Raw genomic sequence first — 21,865 nt, 5'->3', positions numbered from 1 at the left:
AAAAACAAGATTCTACCTATAAGACAACCGAATAAACACTGCCCCCTAGAATATATTACATATATAAGGTAGAGTGTTCCAGGGTAGAAGTGGTCAACTTTATCTGATTTTTAGGAAACAGCACATAATAACTTAACAGACCAGTACTTTCTCTGAGCTAGATCCTGAAGGATATGCAGAAATTCATCATAGAAAAGGGGTAGCAAAATATCATGAACAATATAATGTACAAACTCAAAAGAAGAAATACATAATAACTCCAAGAACTTTAATGTGACTGGAAGACAAGATACAAGAACAGCTGGGATTTTGAACAACCAACAATAAAAAATAAAAAGAACAGCTGGGAGCTAAGGTTTTCTCATTAATTTAGATCTGTGTTACAGAGGCGACTTTAGTCCTTCATAAAAGGAAATGCAGAAGTTACAGTAAGGAAGATTTAAGAAACAAGTTGTGGATGAGAAGTTAAATGCTGCCAGGTGTTTGTTTTAGAAAGTTGACTTTATCAGCAATGTGGAGATTACCTTTCTTTGCATTTGCCTTTTGGAACTATTATACCTTAAATTAAGGCAGTAGCAATTGCAATGTAAAGAGGAAAGAGATGTGAAATTGTCAAAGTTATAATTGACAAGATAACAGACATTCGACTACTGATTAAATCCCTCCAAATAGTATGTTCTTCCTTATGATTTTTGGTGGGGTTCAAGACATAGGACTCCAAAAGATGATACAAAATGATAATAAGGAGGAGGAAATTTGAAGAAATGGCAGAAGCAAGAAAGTCACTATCACTTCCCGACCCTTGTCTGCTGAAGCAGCTCATAAAAACTAAGAAGGTTCTCTGACACTCCCCTGGAGCAGATCATGTGACCCTCATTTGATATGTGCCCTTCCTAAACACAGAAAAGAAGATGATCATTATCTCTGAAGACTCAGGACACAGAAAAATCTGAATAAGCAGACCTTCGTAGATTTCCTCCACTTTTTTATCATTTTGTACCCCTTTTGTCCTGCTTCTCCAAGACAGATCACTTCCTCATTAAACCTAGCATAAAAATGTACAAGTTTAACATTCCTTTGGGTCTTCCTTTTCTTACGGAAGTTCCCCTATGACACAAAACTTATTAAATAAAATACTTTTTCCCCTAATTTGTCTTTGTCAGTTTTCCTTTTACAGGTAGCTGGGAACCCTAACAGGGTTAAACAAAAAAAAATCTTCTCTTGCCAATTTCTAGATGAAGATAAGACCAACCAGAATGACAGTCATTTCTCAGCCTTCTGGACTGTGACATGTAACCATGTGATTAATTTATATATGTTAAGATACAAGAGAAAGTATATTGCATGGCAGCATTGGGGAAACATTCCTTACCTTCCTGACGACATAAATAATGTAAAATAAATGGTTATGTTTAATCCAATTCTACTTAAGTTCTCTGTTACTTATATCAAGACCTCTTTCTCATGATACACAGTCAATTAGAGTGGCAGAAAAGGGGAAAGCAACCTGAAATTTCTGGCTTAGATAATCACCAAATTCAGAGTTATTAACCTTAATGAGAAGTCAAAATCATTTTGAGGAATGATATATTAATTTATAAATATTATAAATTTTAGAAAGGATGTATTAGATTTCCAAATATTAACCTTAAAATACCAGCATGACATCAAACAGGAGTTGTCCAGAAGATGGTTAAATACAGTGGTCTGGAATTCAAATGAAGGGATGGGAATAAAGATTTGAGGTGCAAAATTATATATACGGTGATTTGAAGACTGGATGTTGGATGACTTGGAGAGTACTCATTGGAAATAAGGATTAAGAAGAGAATGCTAGGCAGCCTCTACATATACCAGTTCGTGAAGAAAGAGGAGAAGCAAGAGGAAGAAGAGTAACCATTGTAGTAGTGGTGGCAGCAGCCATGATAGTATTTACTAACTGCTTAGTAAATATTTGGCAGGCATTATTTTAAGCATTTTCCATGCACCAACCCCTCCTATCCTCAAAACAGCCCTACAAGATAGTACCTAACTTAGGTAGGTACTATTATTATCTCACACATTAAAAGAAACACAAAAGTTAAATAATTTGCCTGATATTAGTTAGTGGTGGTGCCCAGTGGCATGGCATTCAGTGCCCTTGCCCTTCATTATTAATTCTACTTCATTCACATAGATGGAGAAGTTCTAAGAGTTGTGAAAAAATTCAGAATACTGTAATAGCCCATAAAGAGAGAGAATTTCAAATGATGATGTTATTGGAAATTAACACTGTTTCAGAGAGGTCAGGGGAAGAGGCCCAATGCAGTTAACTTGATTTGAAATGTTGGCAGTTGCCAGGGACTTCTTTTTTTGGGGGGTGGGTATACTAGGGATTGAACTCGGGGACACTCAACTATTGAGCCACCTCCCCAGTCCTATTTTGTATTTTATTTAGAGACAGGGTCTCACTGAGTTGCTTAGCACCTTGCCATTGCTGAGGCTGGCTTTGAACTCATAATCTTCCTGCCTCAGCCTCCTGAGCTGCTGGGATTACAGGCATGCATCACCATGTCCAGGCTTGCCAGTGACTTTTCTTAATATCTCCTCAGTGGCATGGTGGGCTAAAGTTTGATACATTTGAAGTAAAGAGAAAGTTTTTGCCTTTCTTTTATATCTTTTTTTCCTTTTCTCTCCATCTTTCACACAGTCACTCACTCTAAATAAATGCAGTCCAAAGAAGGTAAAGTTGGGATAAGGGAATGGAGAGAAAAGGTCTGACATTTATCTGGGAAGAAAAGAGGAGCAAGTGCAGCAAGCAGTGAGAGATGAAGAGGGTTTGGGTTCTGTTTGTTCTTAAAACTCAGAGACATAATTATAAGTCCTCATATGTAGTAAAGAGGTCTGCAGATGGACTATTGGAAAATGGAGGAGGAAGATAGAAAACTCACAGAGTAAGTTCTAGGACAAGTTGCACACAATTGTAGTAATGGGTCATGTGGCAGGATTTGACCAGAGCACAAGATGGTAAATCCCTCATGTTTTAGTAGAAGATAATGCAGTATCAAGGAAATATGAAAACAAAGCACATTTAAGTATCTCCTGAGAACAATGAAACAAACAAACAAACAAAACCAAAAAGAACCCAAACCCACAATATCCACTATAAAAATAGTATGGGGAAAATTATCATGAAGCCTGGCTCCTCCTACTAACTCTGCTAGGAGTTATCTGAAAGAACTTGTCTTCTTTAGGGTTTGTATATTTCAATTTTCTGATGTATAAAATGCCCTAATGAAACAATATTTTTTTTGAAAAATCAAAATAGCAGAGAAAACATCTGCTCTATGATCTTATCAGTATTGGAAGATCCAAGAATAATCTGAAAGCCATCTTTCACATGGTATTTTTAGGGTATGTGAAGTTGATTTTTTTATAGATGGATTAAAAGCCATCTTATAGTACAGTGGGAACAGTACCAGATGTGGGTCAACTTTGCCACATCTATGCAGTGTCACTTTGAGACAACTGCTCATTCACATTGAATCTTGGTCATGTCCTTTGTAAAATAAGTCACTACTTTGCCTCACATTGAAGAGTAGTTTAAGGGTCGGACTAAATGATTTATGTGAAAACCCTTATAATACACATTACTACACAAAGGCAAGGGGCACTTTTGGAAACCATGAAGCATTGTTTGTAATTTAGGAGATTAGAGCAACAAAAACTGATGACCAGCATTCATATTCAAGTACCTCAGTGGTGGTGAGAGGTAGACTCACCACAGATGTCACATCTGGTTTCTTTCGTCTCCCATGAGTCACACTTAAGTTTAAACAGCAAGATGCCTTGAACAAAGGAAGTGGCCTAGTGGAACATGACTGTTGGAAAGAGAACAGTTAACTGCCATATGCCAACCAGCAGAAACAGTGAGAAAGAAGATGTGTGGCCACCACTGGCTGGGTGGGGAAGGTATTGCCAGAGGTTGTGGCTGGGGAAGTTTCTGTTCAGTTATGGGAAACCTTTCTGTTTTTCCCATGTGGTCTCACCACATCCTCAGGGTCTCCCGTGGTGGGGCTCTCCAGAGGGAGGTAAAGTATTAGGATGGAGCATGAAGGCAGACAGAATGATGATGAAGGAAAATGATGAAGCAACAAGGGGAGGGAAAGCCATTGAGATAGGAGGGAAGAAGCCATTCTAGAGAAGCAAGCCTCATCACAAGCTGCTGCTGCTGCACACAGACCGCTTGCATTGGGATACCCAGGGATGAGCCAGGAGCAAAGCCATGGAGACACCATTTAGCACCTCTATCTCCAAGACAACCCATGTGAGCTGTTCACAGCAACGTTTTACATTTACATGTGTCTAAAATTTCAGAATATGTAATTTTATGATTAAAGCCTATTGTCCAAAATGATATGAAAATTTTAAATACTTTCTGCATTGGTAATATAAACAAAACCTCTTTTGAAAGTTACACATCTTTTGCTCAACATCTCTTTTCTTTCTTTTCTGTCTAGGCTAATCCTTCACCCTTCAAATTCTAGTTTTGCTCTCCCCTGACAAAGTGCATGCTAAGCATTCATGAAGTCCACTCTCATGTTTATCCTACTGATGCTCATATTCATGATTCAAGCCCCATAAACTCATTTATGCAATGGATGCTTGTTTTTAATTGCATTCATATTTTCTTATTTTCCATTGACCTCTTTCTAAATGTGATTGTAAAAATAATACCCTATCAACCTCCAGGTGAAAAATGGTATTTATTCCTGTCCCTCATACCATCACACTTTTCATCTACCAGGATAGAAATGTTGGACTATCAAGCTCTGCATTTAGCATCTCTCTCTCTCTATAACACCATGTTAATACCATACAACTATGGATTTTTTTTTTACTCTATACCTGAAGTTTTGTGACAGCTTAAATACATTCCTAACTCATGCTTTACATTATGCAATTTTCTCAAAGAACTACAAAGTTTGTCTGCTCATTAATATTTAAAAATTAATATTCTCTGTGTTAGCAGATTCTTTATAATTAAATTTTAGCTACTGTCTTATTCTCAAACTCATGGCATGGGTAATAAATTTACTTTAAAAAAAAAAAACTATTTACTAAACTGGTGCGGTGGCATACGCCTGTAATCCCAGCAGCTTGGGAGGCTGAAACAGAGGATCGCGAGTTCAAAGTCAGCTTCAGCAATGGTGAGGCACTAAGAAACCTAATGAGACCCTGTCTCTAAATAAAATACAAAAATAGGGCTGGGGATGTGGCTCAGTGGTTGAGAACCCCTGTTCAATCCCTGGTACAAAAAAAAAAAAAAAAACTATTTACTAAGTTGCTGTATATCTGGCATAGTGATAAACATAAAGGACACAGTCCATCCTTTGTATCCTGAGACTTAGGAAAAGGCAGATAAATGATGTATACAGAGAGCAAGCACTGTACAAAAAGTACATAAAGATGCCACATTTTTTTTTATCCATTTATCTATTGAAGGGCATCTGGGTTGGTTCCACAGTCTAGCAATTGTGAATTGTGCTGCTATGAACATCGATGTAGCAATATCTCTGTAGTACGCTCTTTTAAGGTCTTCAGGGAAAAGTCCAAGAAGGGCAATAGCTGGGTCAAATGGTGGTTCCATTCACTGCTTTCCAGATTGGCCGCACCAGTTTGCAGTCCCACAAGCAATGTACAAGAGTACCCTTTTCCCCACATCCTCTCCAGCACTTGTTGTTGTTTGACTTCATAATGGCTGCCAATCTTACTGGAGTGAGATGGTATCTTAGGGTGGTTTTGATTTGCATTTCTCTGACTGCTAGAGATGGTGAGCATTTTTTCATGTACTTGTTGATTGATTGTATGTCCTCCTCTGAGAAGTGTCTGTGGCATTTATACACCATGGAGTATTACGCAGCACTAAAAAATGACAAAATCATAGAATTTGCAGGGAAATGGATGGCACTAGAGCAGATTATGCTTAGTGAAGCTAGCAGATCCCTAAAAAACAAATACCAAATGTCTTCTTTGATATAATGAGAGCAACTAAGAACAGAGCAGGGAGGAAGAGCAGGAAGAAAAGATTAACATTAAACAGATAGATGAGGTGGGATGGAAAGGGAGAGAAAAGGGAAATTGCATGGTAATGGAGGGAGACCCTCATTGTTATACAAAATTACATATAAGAGGTTGTGAGGGGAATGGGAAAATAAACAAGGAGAGATATGAATTACAGTGGATGGGGTAGAGAGAGAAGATGGGAGGGGAGGGAGGGGGGATGGTAGAGGATAGGAAAGGTAGCAGAATACAACAGTTACTAATAGGGCATTATGTAAAAATGTGGATGTGTAACCGATGTGATTCTGCAATCTGTATTTGGGGTAAAATTGGGAGTTCATAACCAACTTGAATCTAATGTATGAAATATGATATGTCAAGAGCTTTATAATGTTTTTAACAACCAATAAAAAAAATTAAAAAAAAAAAAGTAATAAAGATATAATGGAGACGTGGATAAAGGGAACTTAATAGAAAAGGGAGCACAAGAAAAAATCCCAAAAGAAGTAAAAGAGTACATGGAGTCTTGAAGACAAATAGGAGTTAACCCAAAAGGATAGAGTGGAGGATATTTTTGGTGGAAGGGATAACAAGCTTGAGAACACATGGTATTTTCAGGGTATGTGAAGTTGATTTTTTATAGATGGATTAAAAGTTTTAACTATAAAGCTAAAAGAGGTAGACTAGGATAAGATTGTAAAGAGTTTGTGGGGGCAAGGCTAAGAAATGCTTGTTCTACAATGAATGCAATTGCATACAATGAATACAATTAATATAATTAGTTGCATGATGATATTAATATTTTAGAAAGACGTCTGGCAGTCAAGATGAAACACTTGGAAGGGAATGAGCATGAAATAAGGAAAACAAGTAAGGAAGCTTTGGATTCTAACAAAGTCCTGGGAAAACAGTTATTGTTTAAAAACCACCACTACCACCACAACAAAAACTTGTGTTCAAGTTTGCTGGTGCTGAAACCCATGGGTCATCAAAACTATTTTGGAAGAGAGGATGTATGAAAACAAAATAATATTTCAAGAAAAAAATGTGTCCACTTTGCAAAAGCACAAAAATCAGTTATTCATAAATTGCAACTAAAAATAAATGCTCTGAGTTTAATAATACACTAGGAAAACACCCTCTAATTCCCATGTATTTCCCCCCTTCTAATCTGTTAGATATTTTTATTCAGTATTTTGTTTACAGGTAATTAAGAATAGAAATGCATTAATTTACTGTTATATTATACTTAGCTTTTTGATAACAACAGTGGAGCTGGAGAATTCAAATTCTATTTCTTAAGAGGATTAAAAAACATGCAGTAGTGGTTAGTTTTTAATCCTTGCATATAATGCATAGCATATGCAAGCACAGAAAAAGGAGTAAACACTTGCTGTGTTGGATTATTAATATGTATGTTGCTCTGAACCCTCTCCTCTTTATATTTTTGCAATTTATCTGAAAGTATAAGCTGCTTAATGATTTGCTAAACTGTATTTTCATTTAGGATTACATATATTTTATAGAAGACCAATAGATACCCAGAACTATAAAATACTTTAATAGAGAATGTGGTAGAGTATCATCATCACTACCTAGAAGCTTGTTGGAGATTAAAACAACACAAAACAAAAACACTACCTGCTTCACTCCAGATGCAGTGAGTGAGATTCCCTAGGGACGTGGCCCAGGAATCTGCATTTCAGCTGCCCAGATGATTCTTAGGTTTCTTTTTATTTTAAAAGATACTTTAAAGATATACATCTAGAGGTAGATCAATCTAAAGGCAGATTTTAATTAATTAAAAAATCAATTTTGCTCCTTTTGAATGCCTTGACTTCTGCAAATAACCACAAATATCTGCTAAAAGTGTTCTGAGCCCATGTCGATGAAGGTTGAACCAATTATGTCTTCTTTTTCATGTAACAAAGATCTACCGATCTTTATATACAGAGAATATATACGTATTAAGCATGCATTAGCTGCTAGTGGGACTTCCAAATCAGATCTGCTCATCCAACAGGATATCTCAGTGCATTATCAGAGAACTAGCATCCTACACTCGGCATAGAACATGAAGTTGCTCAGTGTGGCTACATTTTTTTCCCCTCACAAATTATATAATAAAACACAAATGCATACTATTTTCAATGAGTCTGAGAGATGAATTCTTAGTCACTTTTTTTTCTTTTGTGGATTATACCAAATATTCTTATTTTATAAATGAGTTGTTTGATTCTGACAATTACAATAACTTAACCAGTGGTATAATGTGCAGAAACCAATTAGAATGCATTATGAATTAAGAAACAAAGCATTTCTTTTTCTTGATGGAAATCAAATAAAAATGTCAAACTGCTGCAATCAGACATCCCAGATATGAATATTCATTGGCAACTGTTCATGGCAGATTTATGAATTCTTTCACCTGCTGTTAGGAGGAAAAAGGAAAACATTAAGTTGCCAAATAAAGCCATTAACATAAGCTAAAAGAAAAAATATATACACAGATGGGTGATGATCTTAGAATTATTCAACCTTATCAAAAGAGAACTATTTCTTTGATATTGTGAAAACATTTGTCTTATACAGACAGATTGCAGAGGTCTGAAATTTGAACTCCGTATCCACTACAGCACCCTCTTTATGCTTTATGGAGGATAGACATCCAAACATGCCTCACCTTGTTGCGTAAAGTGACGTGTAAAGATATTCATTAATAGTCTAAGTGATATGTAAAATGTCTGCCCCCTTCCTTGAACACCATTAGATTAACATCTCCACATATTGGACTATTTTGCCCTAAAGAAAAAAATTGTGATTAAATTTGAGGGTATAATTTAAATGGATGATAACCAACTTCTTAGATGGATTTGTTTTGAATGTTTAGTAATGAGAAACCATATAAAATGTTTGCTTAGGCATGCTAGGTTACTTATTTAACCATGTGTGAATTTCACTTAATTTGTGGAATATGGTTTTCATGAGCATTTTTAGTGCTTCCTGATTACTACCAGGGATGGAATGTTACAAAAACATAACATTTCCTGGAGCAGTTTAGCATCTTCATTTATAGAAAGGAAAGGATGCAGAGAAGCAATAAACCCTGTACTTTGAATATTTGATTATTCTCTCACATGTAATATGATTCTTGTTTAGTTCAGTTATTTTTTAGCTTACCTTTTAGACTCCAATAATGGCTGCAATAGTTTATCTAATCTTTCAAATAGGTATTTTCAGTAGGTATTTTAAAATTTCCATAATAGAAATTTCCCCTCTTTGAACTTATAGTTTAAATAAATACTGATTTAACAGCATTGAACTTTTTAATGTTAATTAATTGAACAATATAATAGTGGAGCTGTTAGTTTGAAAAGAATGTGGGATGTACTAACCCTCAGTAAGCATAAGATTTCAATAAATATTTGGAAAAGCAATTGTAGTTCTCAACAACATAGGCATTTAAAGAGACTAGCAGAGAACTGCAGCAAGAATCTATAAGTTATCATTGCTCAGTTATATCAACAAATTAAAGTAGAATATTCATGTGAATATATCCCTTGCCCACTGAGTTTTATTAATACAATTAAATTAATGATACCAAGTCCCAAAATGTTTGCACTATGGCATTCATTCATTGTGATTGAAAGTGTAAATTGTTATTGTCTTTGCAGGATACATTGCTAATGTCTAGGAAAATGAAATGTGAATTTACCATTTAAACTACCAATTGCAACTCTAGGAATTGAACCTTCACAAATTCAAGACATTCAAAAGCATTAATTGCATCATAGTTTGTAATAGCTAGTTACAGAAAGAAATCTAAATATTTATTAAAAGGGATAGGTTATATAAATCATGGTTCATCTATGTAACAGATTATCTGTAGATGTTGAAAGAATGTATTTCTATATGTACTGATGTGGGCTAATATTTAAGTCATACTTTTAGATTAAAAAAGCAAAGCAAAATTTTATGTATGGTAAACTATAATTTTACTGAGTGAGAAGGGGAGAGAGAGAGAGAAAGAGAGAGAGAGAGAGAGAGAGAGAGAGAGACTATTGCCTGGGTGACTGGGATGGGAATACAGCACACATTTTATTTCATATATTTTTGCTTTGCTTTTTTTTATACCAGGGATTGAACTTAGGGGCACTTGGCCACTGACCCACATCCCCAGACCTTTTTTATATTATATTTTGAGACAGGGAATTGTCAAGTTCCTCAGGATCTCGCTAAGTTGCTAAGACTGTCTTTGAACCTTGAGATTTTCCTGCCTCAGCCTCCTGAGCCAGTAGGATTACAGGCATGTGCCACCATACTGGGCTATTTTTGCATTTTTAATACAATGTATCATGTGGCAATATCAGGTAAATTTTTAAAATTGTAATTACAAATAATTCAGCTCCAAAAGTATACTGCATTATGAAAAGTATGGATTATCATATACATGGAATATATATGATCATGTCTTAAAGATAAAAGTGTTGTATACTAAAGACTATTAGGGAAGGTTTCCCCAGTGATTTTTGATTATTTGGGGTTTTAATCAATTATCTATGTTTCATCTGTATTTTAAAACGGACTAATTCAATGCTTTTTTAAATTTGATAAACATTATAGGCTCTTCCTGCCCCTCCAATCACATATGTATATAATTGCAATAAATACAAGAGAATTAATATATTGAATCAATGCTAAGGCAACCCCTGGGTTTCTAATGACATATGAACTCCAAGGGAAAAAAAAAACTTGATTTGTAGAATGACATGAATATCAAAACAAGATGTCATTTATTCTCAAGCTCAAACTATGTGCAAAAAAGACTCTGTTAATCACTTTGAACAAGACTTTAAAAATAAATACCTGGGTTTGATTGAAATTCTGGACTATTTTCTAAGCTTGAGTAACTCTTGGAAAAGTAATACATTTAGGGTCCCAAGTGGCAATCTTAGCCACTCCTTTTTCAGTCATTTTGTATCTTGGCATCATTTCCATTCTCATGTGAAAAAATATTTTAAATATTAACCTAAGGAGATAAATGAAACTAAATATTGAGAATGCTTTAGTATATGCCAAAAGTTAAATAGTGACAGTATAAGGATTATATGCCTTTAAAAATATTACATGACACTATTCTCAGGAATATGGTGAAACCTGACATTATTTTAAGAAGTAAATTTCAATATATAGCCATTAAAATTTAAACAGTATTACCTAAAGTGTAGTCACTAAGATACATCTTTGAATGCATGTGAGTCCTTAATAATCACTCTTAACTCTTTAGCAATTATATATATATATATATATATATATATATATATATATATATATATATACACATTTGTGTGTGTGTGTATATATATGTGTGTAAATATGTATGTATATATCAGGTATCTTCTGGGATCATATGTGTGTGTATATGTATGTATATACATATATATGTATATATACGTATTACTTTTAGTATTATAACATATACGTATTACTTTTAGTGTTACAACAATCCTGACACTATTTTAAAGCAATAGTGAATAAAAAATCAACTGTTAAATAAATAGGCAGAATGCAAAGAAAAAATATTTGCCAATGTAAATGTTGAAATTACTGCAAAATAATGAAAGATATTTAATTGTGGGCATAGGTAAATTATTCTCAGGATATTTCTATTCTTTCAGATTGGGGTTGTGTATCTGGAAGTTTCCATCAGTTGTTTTTATAAGCTTCTAATTTTCTCCTCTCTTAAAATACTTAACATCTCTTTCCTTTGACCCCTTCTGATATATTAAATATTCAACAACCCTCAAGCATCCATTACCCTTGAGATGACATCATGATCTCAAGAACACTCCTTTAGGCAAATCAACCTAATTAGCACCCAGCTAGAACAAACTGAGTTCCTTCCTACACAAAGGTAGCAGTGACGCTGAGCCTGTACTCTGAAGGGCACAGGACTTTGGTTTCAAAGGCTCAGAGTCTTAGATTCTGTTTTAGTCAATATCTGGAGAACAAATATATTCTCCCTTTAATTAGAAAAAGCAGAGTGCAAAGCTATGGAGTTCATATTCAGAGGGTAGAGGGAGAAGAAGATTCTGTAACAATTTTGTTGAATACCAAGGTATTCTCAAATTGTTTTTTGTTTTGTTTTTCAGATTTTAAGTGAAAGAAGGCAGCTCACAAGTAAAGAGCTACCAACAAGTGACCCATTTAGCAGGAAAAAAGAGATATCCTCTTGAAATCTTAACTCCACATGACTGAGATGACTACTTTATGATTTTAAGTCTACAGTTTATCTCCCACTATTAAGTCTAATCAAAGTTCCCAACTTCCCTGACTTGTCTCTGTTCCTAATATTGCAAAGCCTGTAACAGCCTTCTCTTCTGACAACCTTCAGATTGCTAGTTTACCAGGAAGTCTTCTGTGAAAGTTTATATCCCAATGACATTAAAGTATGTGGTTGGGAATATTTACTTTCTATCAACTATATTCAATCACATATGGTATTTTATTGGATACTTTCTGTATTATTTCTCTTTATTAATGTTTTTATGAGTGCATTATAGATAATAGTGGAGTTCATTTTGACATAATCATACATGCATTGGATATAATTTGCTCCCTTTTGATCCCCAGTATCTACTTTAGCCCTCCTTTCTCCCTCCCCATTCTCCTTCCTGTATTCTATTGGTCTTCTATTTATTTATTTATTTATTTATTTATTTATTTATTTATTGCTTCTTAAAGTTGGTGCTTTCTAGACAAAGTTGAAATTGACTGTGAAATATTCATATATGTACATAGTATAATTGGTCAACATTATTTCTTGAAGGCAAATTGTCTCATTTATTTTGTTTTTATCACCCAGAGTAGTGGCATCCTATAGAATTTTTGGTAAGGATGAAAATATTCTATAATTGTTCTAACCAATTTAATAACCATGAGATATGGGTGACTACTGAGCACTTACAATATAGCTAGATGATTCTAAATAAATGTTAAATTTTATTTAATTCAATTTTAAAGATAGTTATATGTGGCTAGTGTTTAATAGTGGTACCTATTGAGCAATGTAGATCTGCAGTGCTATATGCAGTATAGATATTCAACAAATCTTGTAGAATGAATGAATGATTGACACACTTGAATTTTCTCATTTTCCTAAGAAATGTCTGTCTATATTGAATTGTCATTTGGGAAAGTATTAAACATTGTTTACAGAAGTGAAAATTTCAGGCTCTTGTAAGAATAAACAAGCCTTGTAAGGACCTCTGGACATTTAAGTTATTATTTGACAGAAAGAGACAACTGAATCTGAGAAAAACAAGTGTCCCCATTGCAGAAATGCTATGGGAAGACGAAAGGACTAAAAGATTAGGTGCCTTTATTTTCATAAAAATATTTTTTACATAATATCTCAACTTGTTCACATAATTAAAAAAATGGTAATCTATGTACATCTCCCCTTCAAATTGAAAGCATATGTAGTACCTTGGTTTGTCACTGCCTGGAAGTAGACCTGGAGACCAGGACTAGAATTCAGGTAGTTTATTTGGGACACTTGGAGAAAAGTAGTAGGAAAGAGATGCAGGGGAGGCTCCATAACTGTGAGGACAAATAACCAGCCAGGCAGGTGAGCACTAGAGCTTCTGGGTTCCAGGATTATAGTTTAAATGCATGTCTCAGAGTTATCTCAGTTTGGAAGGTTAACAGACTTTATACAGTGAGGGAGCTGAAATTTTAATTTCCCAGATCCCATCATTCAAAGCTCCCGGGCATATGGAAGACAGCAGAGCACAATGATGAGGTAAGGTCAGGAGGATACTGGTGGCACAGTTCCAGCTTCCAGTCTATTAGCTTAAGGTTAAATTTTATTTGTTGCTCAATTTGTTTTTGTGTTATTTCACATACATAATGGAGAGATATGTAGTTTAATGAGATAAGAATAAATATATCACTTTTCATTTTTTTATGTCATGAAATCTTAATAGATTGAAAGCTTTGGAAGATAGATAAAACCTTCTTTATCTTTGTATCCTAGGAGCTAGAACAATGACAAGCACAAAGTGACTTGTAAATCATGACCATAACTTAATCTTATCCAGATGGTATTCTAAGGAGCAGTATTGTATTTTGTAACTATATCACTCCTACTCCTTTCAGCAGTAAATCTAAATTCATTAACATCAACTACCTGCTTCTGAATACTTTTGTACATTAACTTATATTATTCCTTACAATGCTACTATGCCGTATGAACAACTTACTACCATAAAATAATAATACTAAATCAAAGCAAAAATAGATTTTTAATTTTTGGGGGGAGGGGAGATAAATGCCATAAATTAAAATATTTTCAAATCAGCATTTGTAATTTACTTCATTATCATTTCAAATATGGGAGATCTTTTATAGTAGAATCACTTTTGTTTTTTTTTAAATGTGGGGATAGAGGTCTAAGAACTTTCTTTCCTCTTGTAAAAATGAAATGCTGGGAACTGAACCTGGAACCCTGAATAAGATAGGCAAACACTGAGCTTCATCCCCAGACAGAACTCTCATTCTTTATCCACGTATGTGTTCAAAGTTGGCTGAAAAGTTAGCAACATTCTGAAGTGAGTAATACAGATGTGGTGGAGAAAGGAAAACAGGGTTTAGATGAACACATACTAGAAAGGAACACATACTCTTACTTTTTCCACCAAATATGAGATTCTACTGCACTTTTGCCATTATCTATAATATACACCCAGTACGTGCCTAAGAGAAGCTATTTTCCTCACTTTTATTATGTTTTCAAGTTATTTCTCTGATGGGAAATTAAAGTCTATGGAGCATGCCTAGTATATATATATATTACAGTATGATTTTACTAACCAGAAAGTAATAAAGTGTAAATATTCTGTCAGAATTATACTGACAAGTATAGAACCATTCAGGATATACATAGGGTAAATTTTGGGTAAAAATGTTATGTAGTATAACAATAAAATAATCTTTTAGAGTTTTTCTTCAATTTATTTTCGTTGATTTTTTTTTCATTCTAGCATCATTACTTTGTTATCAAATACAAAATTTTAAGTATATAGCATGATTCTAATAAAACTACAGTGTTGTCATGTTCTAAAGGTTTGTGACCCATCCCCTAAAAATTTATGAGTTGAAACCTAATACTAATGTGAGGTATTTAGGAGATGAGATCCTTAGGAAACAATTAGGTCATGAGGATGAAGCCCTCAAATAGATCAGTGCCCTTATAAAAGAGGCTCTAGAGAGTTGCTTCTCCCTTCAACCTTGTGAATAACAAAACAGGAAGAAAATGCCATCTATGAAACAGGACATGAGTTTTTACCAGATGCAGCATCTATGGAAACACTTGTTTTTGAACTTCCCAGTCTATGGTACCATAAGCAATACATTTCTGTTTATAAACCACCCAGTTATAGCAGCCCAAGCCGACTTAGATAGATATAGACTCCCAATTTTAGAGAGAAAAAAGTGGTAACAAAATCACATGTATTTGGAGATTGACACATAGAAATGTAATAGGAAAAAAATCTTTTAAGAAACTTACTTATGAGCATAGATAAGAAGTAATCTCTTTAGCTAAAAGATCTTTAGAAGATTTTTGGCCTTTGCCAGTGTGACTGGATAGTACATCTGGAAACCTCAACTCGCTTGTTATTGCTCAAAATTAGTTATTACCTTTTCTCACTGTATTATCACTATCTACTTTTGATGGCTTATTTTTTTGCAAGAAAACTTAATATGATTGTGTTTATAGGGGTTTCAAAGTGCTTATCAGCTTGTGGTAGATTTTTTCTGATATATAAAATGGCAATAAATACAATAAAATTTGCTGTAAGAAAGCAAATTTTTATTCCCTACCAAGAATTGTAAATTTTGGGAATTTTTAAGTATTAAATATTCTTTTAGTCATGAAATAACAGCATGTAGTTTGATGATTTCTGACAAAATAAAAGTTAGAAATCTTTTGTTGATTCTGGAGTTAAAGAAAAAATTAATTATTATAAAATTTCAGTAAGAAAACTAACCAGTCTTATATCATTACTTTCTCATAAAATAGAACCAGTCATTGCATAAAACAACATCCCATCCGAGCCATGCTTTTCTGTACCAGAAACAATTTAATTACCTATTTGAATACATTTCATAGATGAAGTACCTCTACAAATAAATTGAATAACAATTGTATTAAATTAAATTAATTATGAGTTCTAGGATAACGTATAGTCTTTGCTATGCAATAGTATACTGGAAATTCATGCTATTTATTATATGTTTAAAAAGAGCCATGAAATTATAATGAGAAGAAATATCAATATATATTTTAGTGATTTTTTTTCACAAAATAAATATTAGAAATTTTTTGATGAACTGGAATTAAAGAAAAAATTGAATTTTGATTAGTGTCTTGTAAATTTTAACTAAACTTGATAATTCTTGAATATTGATGACATGTAATTTCAGAATGAGCAAAAGAAGCATAATAATCTAGAGAAAAGTTAAATGAATTCCTGTCTGGTGGGATATACCTCTCCTCATTCTGTTTGGATCAGAATCTATCTTGATCTACCTTGCCCAAGCACATGAAATAGTATTAAATGTTCACTCTTTCTAAAGTTAGACTAGATACTATGTTTAATATAATTATTTCTAGAAAGGTATTGCCAACATATTTAAATGTCTATTTTCTTCTTCTGAAAATACAACGAATCACTATATATTTGTTCTATCACCTCAACTTCTAATCAAAAGGTTGATATATAATAAAGAAGAAGAAGAAAAAAAACAATAAAACTCTTGTCCAGTAACAAATCAACCAAATTGGCACTGTGTGCTTGGTATAGTTAACAAAGCAGACCAATAGCTCTAAATCAACTCTGAATTTGCTTCTGTAAAGGAGAATTATTATTGACATTTCCAGCTTGAAGGGCCACTGAGAGTGAATAAGTTGATTGTTGTTCAATTATCTAATTAAGTTCCAGGAAAGATGTGAATCACAAGGTCAGCCAGCATTGGAAGTGAATTATAGAAAGAGACCAGTATTGTCAAAAAAAAAAAAAAAAAAAGCAGAGTATAATGATCACTGAATATAGGATGCAGATTGACTCTCTTCATCATTGGTAAGTAAAAACGTACAAAAATTTAAACTTCTGAATTAAAATGACCAAAAGAAAAATGAAACATGGATAATTAATTTATCATTATAAGTATAGATTCTTTTATGTGATCTCTGAAAAGACAGTAAGAAGATAAAAATAACAGGAAAGCTTTTCAAAACTACTTCTAGCCTAGACAGTGAACCCAAGTATTGAGAATAATAATGTATCAACCAGCATTACTAGTAAATTGAAGTATTTACTCTTCAAACTGTCATTTAGTGATACAAAAAAAGGAAGACAAAAAAATCCATTTATCTTTAAAATTTTTACATTTTTAAAAATATGCTAAGATGTCTACCATGTGCACATCACAGATATAAATCAATTAGTACAAATTTTAAGAATGTTTGAATAGTGAAATTTGGACAGAATACCACGTTCACTACAACCAGCTACAAACAATCTTTGTGAAATTTTTTTGCAAAGACTAGAACATGGGTAAAGAAGAATAACTATTCTGTTAATTACCAGTGCAGAAGAAAAACTACATGGTTAATTACCAGAAAGCTACAGATATACTTTATGATTGATTGCCTCTATAGTAGAGTGACAGATGTGACAAATTGAGGGAAAAGCAATAGATCCAATGCAGTTTTATTTCATACAGGTTTAGGTTCTGTCCTGCATGCCAACAGTCATCAATAAATTGGGATATATTGTCTTGTTTCAACTACCATTAGGTTACAGCACAGAGCTGTAGGATTATAGAATGAGTTGTATTTGATGGGCCATTGCCAAGTTCATGTGACATAAGTAATGTTCCACAGTGGTTGGTTCCAGACCTATTGTTGAGCATTTTAATCAGTGACTTTGATGATTGAATCATGAACACAATCATTAATTTCTCAGATAAGTTGCGGAGAATGACATTTCTAGCACTTCAGAGGGGAAAAAAATGACAATATAAAATAACCTTAGGAAATTCCACAAGTTGTCAGAATTAATTATGATGAAATCCAGAAGGGACAAGTGAAGGTTATCAAGTTGACTGAGGGAAAAAAAGGGGGTGAAAGTGGGGGAATGCTTTGTATGCTTAACATGGCTAAAGGAGGTGTGAAAGCCTGCAGAGAAGGAGGTGGAGGTATCAGATATGGGTGCAGTGTACAGCTAGGCTTAAGAGAGCCAGAGACTTAGTTAACTGCAATGATGTAATGACAGTACAGTGGTGAGGACACAAGGAACTAGGCAGACTTGGAACTGAAGTCAGGTTCTGCATTTCCCAGCTTTGAGATCATGGACTAAGTCATGCTGTATCCTGATCTCATTTGAAAGATGGAGCTCCTTGGTTCAATTAAATAAAAACAATTGGAATACCTAGTTTAAAAAAAAAAAACAAAAAAACAAAAAACATAGAATTTTAAATCTTTATCTTAATGATGATTATTGAAAATCTTTTTTAAAGAAGGTGATAATCTCTCAAATTACAAATATTTAATTCATTTAAGAATTTGTGAAGGGTTTGAGGAATTAAATGGACTTAACATCCTTTATTAGAAGATGTTAAATTAGATTTTTTTTCTTTTTATCCAATAAGTAGCAAGAACATTCCTAGAATACAAATGAAAGTAAACATTTTACTTTATTTATTTAATTTTTTGTTACCAGGGATTGAGTCCAGGAACACTTATCCACCGAGCCACATCCCCAGCCATTTTTGTTTTTTATTTTTAGACAGAATCTTGCTATTTTGCTTAGGGCCTCACTAGGTAAGTGGGGATGGCTTTGAACTCGATCCTCCTGCCTCATCTTCCCAAGCTTCTGGGATTAGAGGTGTGCACCATGAGGCTTTGAAAACCAAGCATTTTAAAATTGCTTATTTATCTACAAGTTTTATTTTTTGAATTATGATATTTGGAGAGTTTTAACTTTTGTTTTAAGCTAAGGTTAGTAGATTTATGAAATTGATAAAATTTTTATAAAATTTTTTTTAAGTTTCAAAAAGATACCTACAACTATACCACTTTGATCAGACTGAAAGTATTCAAATAAGCTAGGGTAAAAAGCGTTTGGATACCATCTAAAAGATTTCTTTGAGTGCCTTGCTGGCTTAGTAGGTCTTTTATTCCTTTTCAAATTTGCTATCCAAGAATCCTCAATACTTTGATTTTTATGTGCCTGTAGTCATTACTACTTTAATGATTTTTCTCATGCAATAAATAAATCATTATTTTGCTATTTATAAAAACTCCAGTTTTTAATTCCTCTTTTAGTCTTAGGCAGAAGAAGGAAGAAAAAAGGCAAATATCAATATTGAGTGCTGTCATAAGAAAATAGAAGCCTGTACAGACCTATGGCTATTCTGCTTGCCAGGGATACACATAACTTTGGAGTTACAATCAACCCTTGGTATTCTCTAGAAATTGTTTCCAGGAACCCTTACAAATACGAAAATCTGTGGATGCTCAAGTGCTTTATATAAAATGGCAATATACCTACATATAATCCCCACACATCTTCTTACATACTTTAAATCATATCTATAAGACTACTTGTAATACCTAATACTTTATAAATGCTACCTTAGTAGCTGTTACACTGTATTGCTTAGGAAACAATGACAAGAAAATATGTCTATATATTTTCAGTACATTTGCAATTAAAAAAAATACTTTTCTATTAGCAGCTGGTTGAATCCAGAGATATGGAATCCATGGATTTTGAACTGGGCATACAGAATCTTTGCATTTGGAAGGTTGAATGTTCAAGTCATATGCAAATGGAGCCTCCAAATTGTATTATACCACTTATGGAATTAAGCTTTTATGGGTTCCTGGTGGAAACAAGCCTGGGGGGGGGGAAACTACAGAGGTAAATAAAGGGACTGGATTGCTCAAAGTTAAAATAGATAATTTGAGGTTTTTTCTGAAGGAAAATAAAAACCATTTATGGTTTTCACTTACTATTGCTCCATTATCTGAAGCCCACACACTTGACATAAAAAACCATTTCCCCTGATGAAGTAGTTTAATTTGCATATATGGTTTACTACATACATAGATCTTTCTATATATTCTAATTTATTGGTGCAAAATTCTCACTGATCCAGAAGAATTTATGTTAAGATGACTTGGTAATGTGAAATCTGTTCAGGAAGATTGGAAAACCATATTTTATTCTCAACAGACTATACCATTATTTGTAACAGTTGCATCAAAACCAATCCATATTTATTCTGTTGCAAACAGTGTTGCATGGAGCATTTTACCCCCAAATAAACATGCTATTTATTCAAATAATATAAGTGTGGGGGAAACAAAAGTGTTGATGCCAAAGTCCCTTAGCAACAAGAAATCAGAATGCTTCTAAAGAGATTTACATCAAGTTAAGATACTTAAAAAGCCTAAGCACATTAAATTTAGAACACAATTATTTAAGGATAATACATTTCAAAAATTGTCCTTTCTTTTCTGAACCTAACAGAATATCAGCATGTTTTTGTTTTTTTTTTCTCTTGCAAACCAACTCTTCCTGCTACAAGTAGATAGGTAAAGTCTTTTGTATTTTCAGTAGATACCAGAGTTATGCTCAGCAAAAATATTAGCTTGTAGTTTTTAGGAAAATGATCACAAAATATTAATTAACATCAAATCATCTGGGGATCTAGCAAAATGTAGATTGTGACTGAGCAGATCTGGGACCCCAGATTTAGTATTTCTGATATCTCCAGTTGATGTTTATTCTACTACCCTGAGTATCATCAAGATTCTGGAGGACAAAACAGACAAGGAAAATTTCAACAAATCTTTTAAGTTACTACAAATGTGTTGATGTAAAGAAAACTTGAATATCTGAAGAAGGAGAAGGTAAATAAAATGTGGGACATATTATGATGGCATCCTTAAGATGCAGCTAAGAAAAGTGAACTAATGAAAATGGCACCCACTGTGGAAGCCAGCATTCTTATTCCTGTTAAGAGGTTGTAATGCTTTAAAATTCTTCTTAATAATCATAAAATTTTACTATGCCAACAATATAATGCACTGTAGGTGCACTAGTATTCTATTTCTATTTCTGTAATATGATTATTCTCAAAACTTTTTATAGAAACAGATTTTGAATGGTTCCTGGTATTAATAAATATTTATTTTATTACATTATTATGTAATTTATATTATGCTATATTTAACAAATGAATATATTGCAATGTTATACTATAGTTAGCAAACTAATATATTTATTATATTTATATAACCAATCATCATTAAAGACAAAATGGTGAGCAAGTGATTTATAGCATTTAAGAACAAATGTAACTAATGATAAGATACTTCCATTAAGCTCAAGGGGAAATGCAATAAAGGTTGACTAGCTTCTTAAATTAATAATAAATAATTCTATTATTTCCATTATTTTTAAATAATGGAAAATTAGGGATGAACATCAGATTTTTAAATGAGCAGAACTGAAGTAAAATTGGTACTTGTATGATCAAAAGTACCATGAACTTCTGCTTTCTGAGTTGAAAATCTGAGATGATAACTTACTCATAGAGACTTGGGATCATGAAATAAGCTTAGATGTGTATTGTCCTTAGCACTGTATCTGCCCCTGGTCAGTAACTCACAGTTCCTAATCTTTCTACTCTAGTTAGTGCTCAGAATGGTTCCTTTTATTTGTGTCACCTGTAAAATGGGGTTGAT

This window comes from Marmota flaviventris, chromosome 8, assembly GCF_047511675.1.
Source record: "Marmota flaviventris isolate mMarFla1 chromosome 8, mMarFla1.hap1, whole genome shotgun sequence".
Lineage (NCBI taxonomy): Eukaryota > Metazoa > Chordata > Mammalia > Rodentia > Sciuridae > Marmota > Marmota flaviventris.
Note: the sequence above shows the minus strand (reverse complement) of the source record.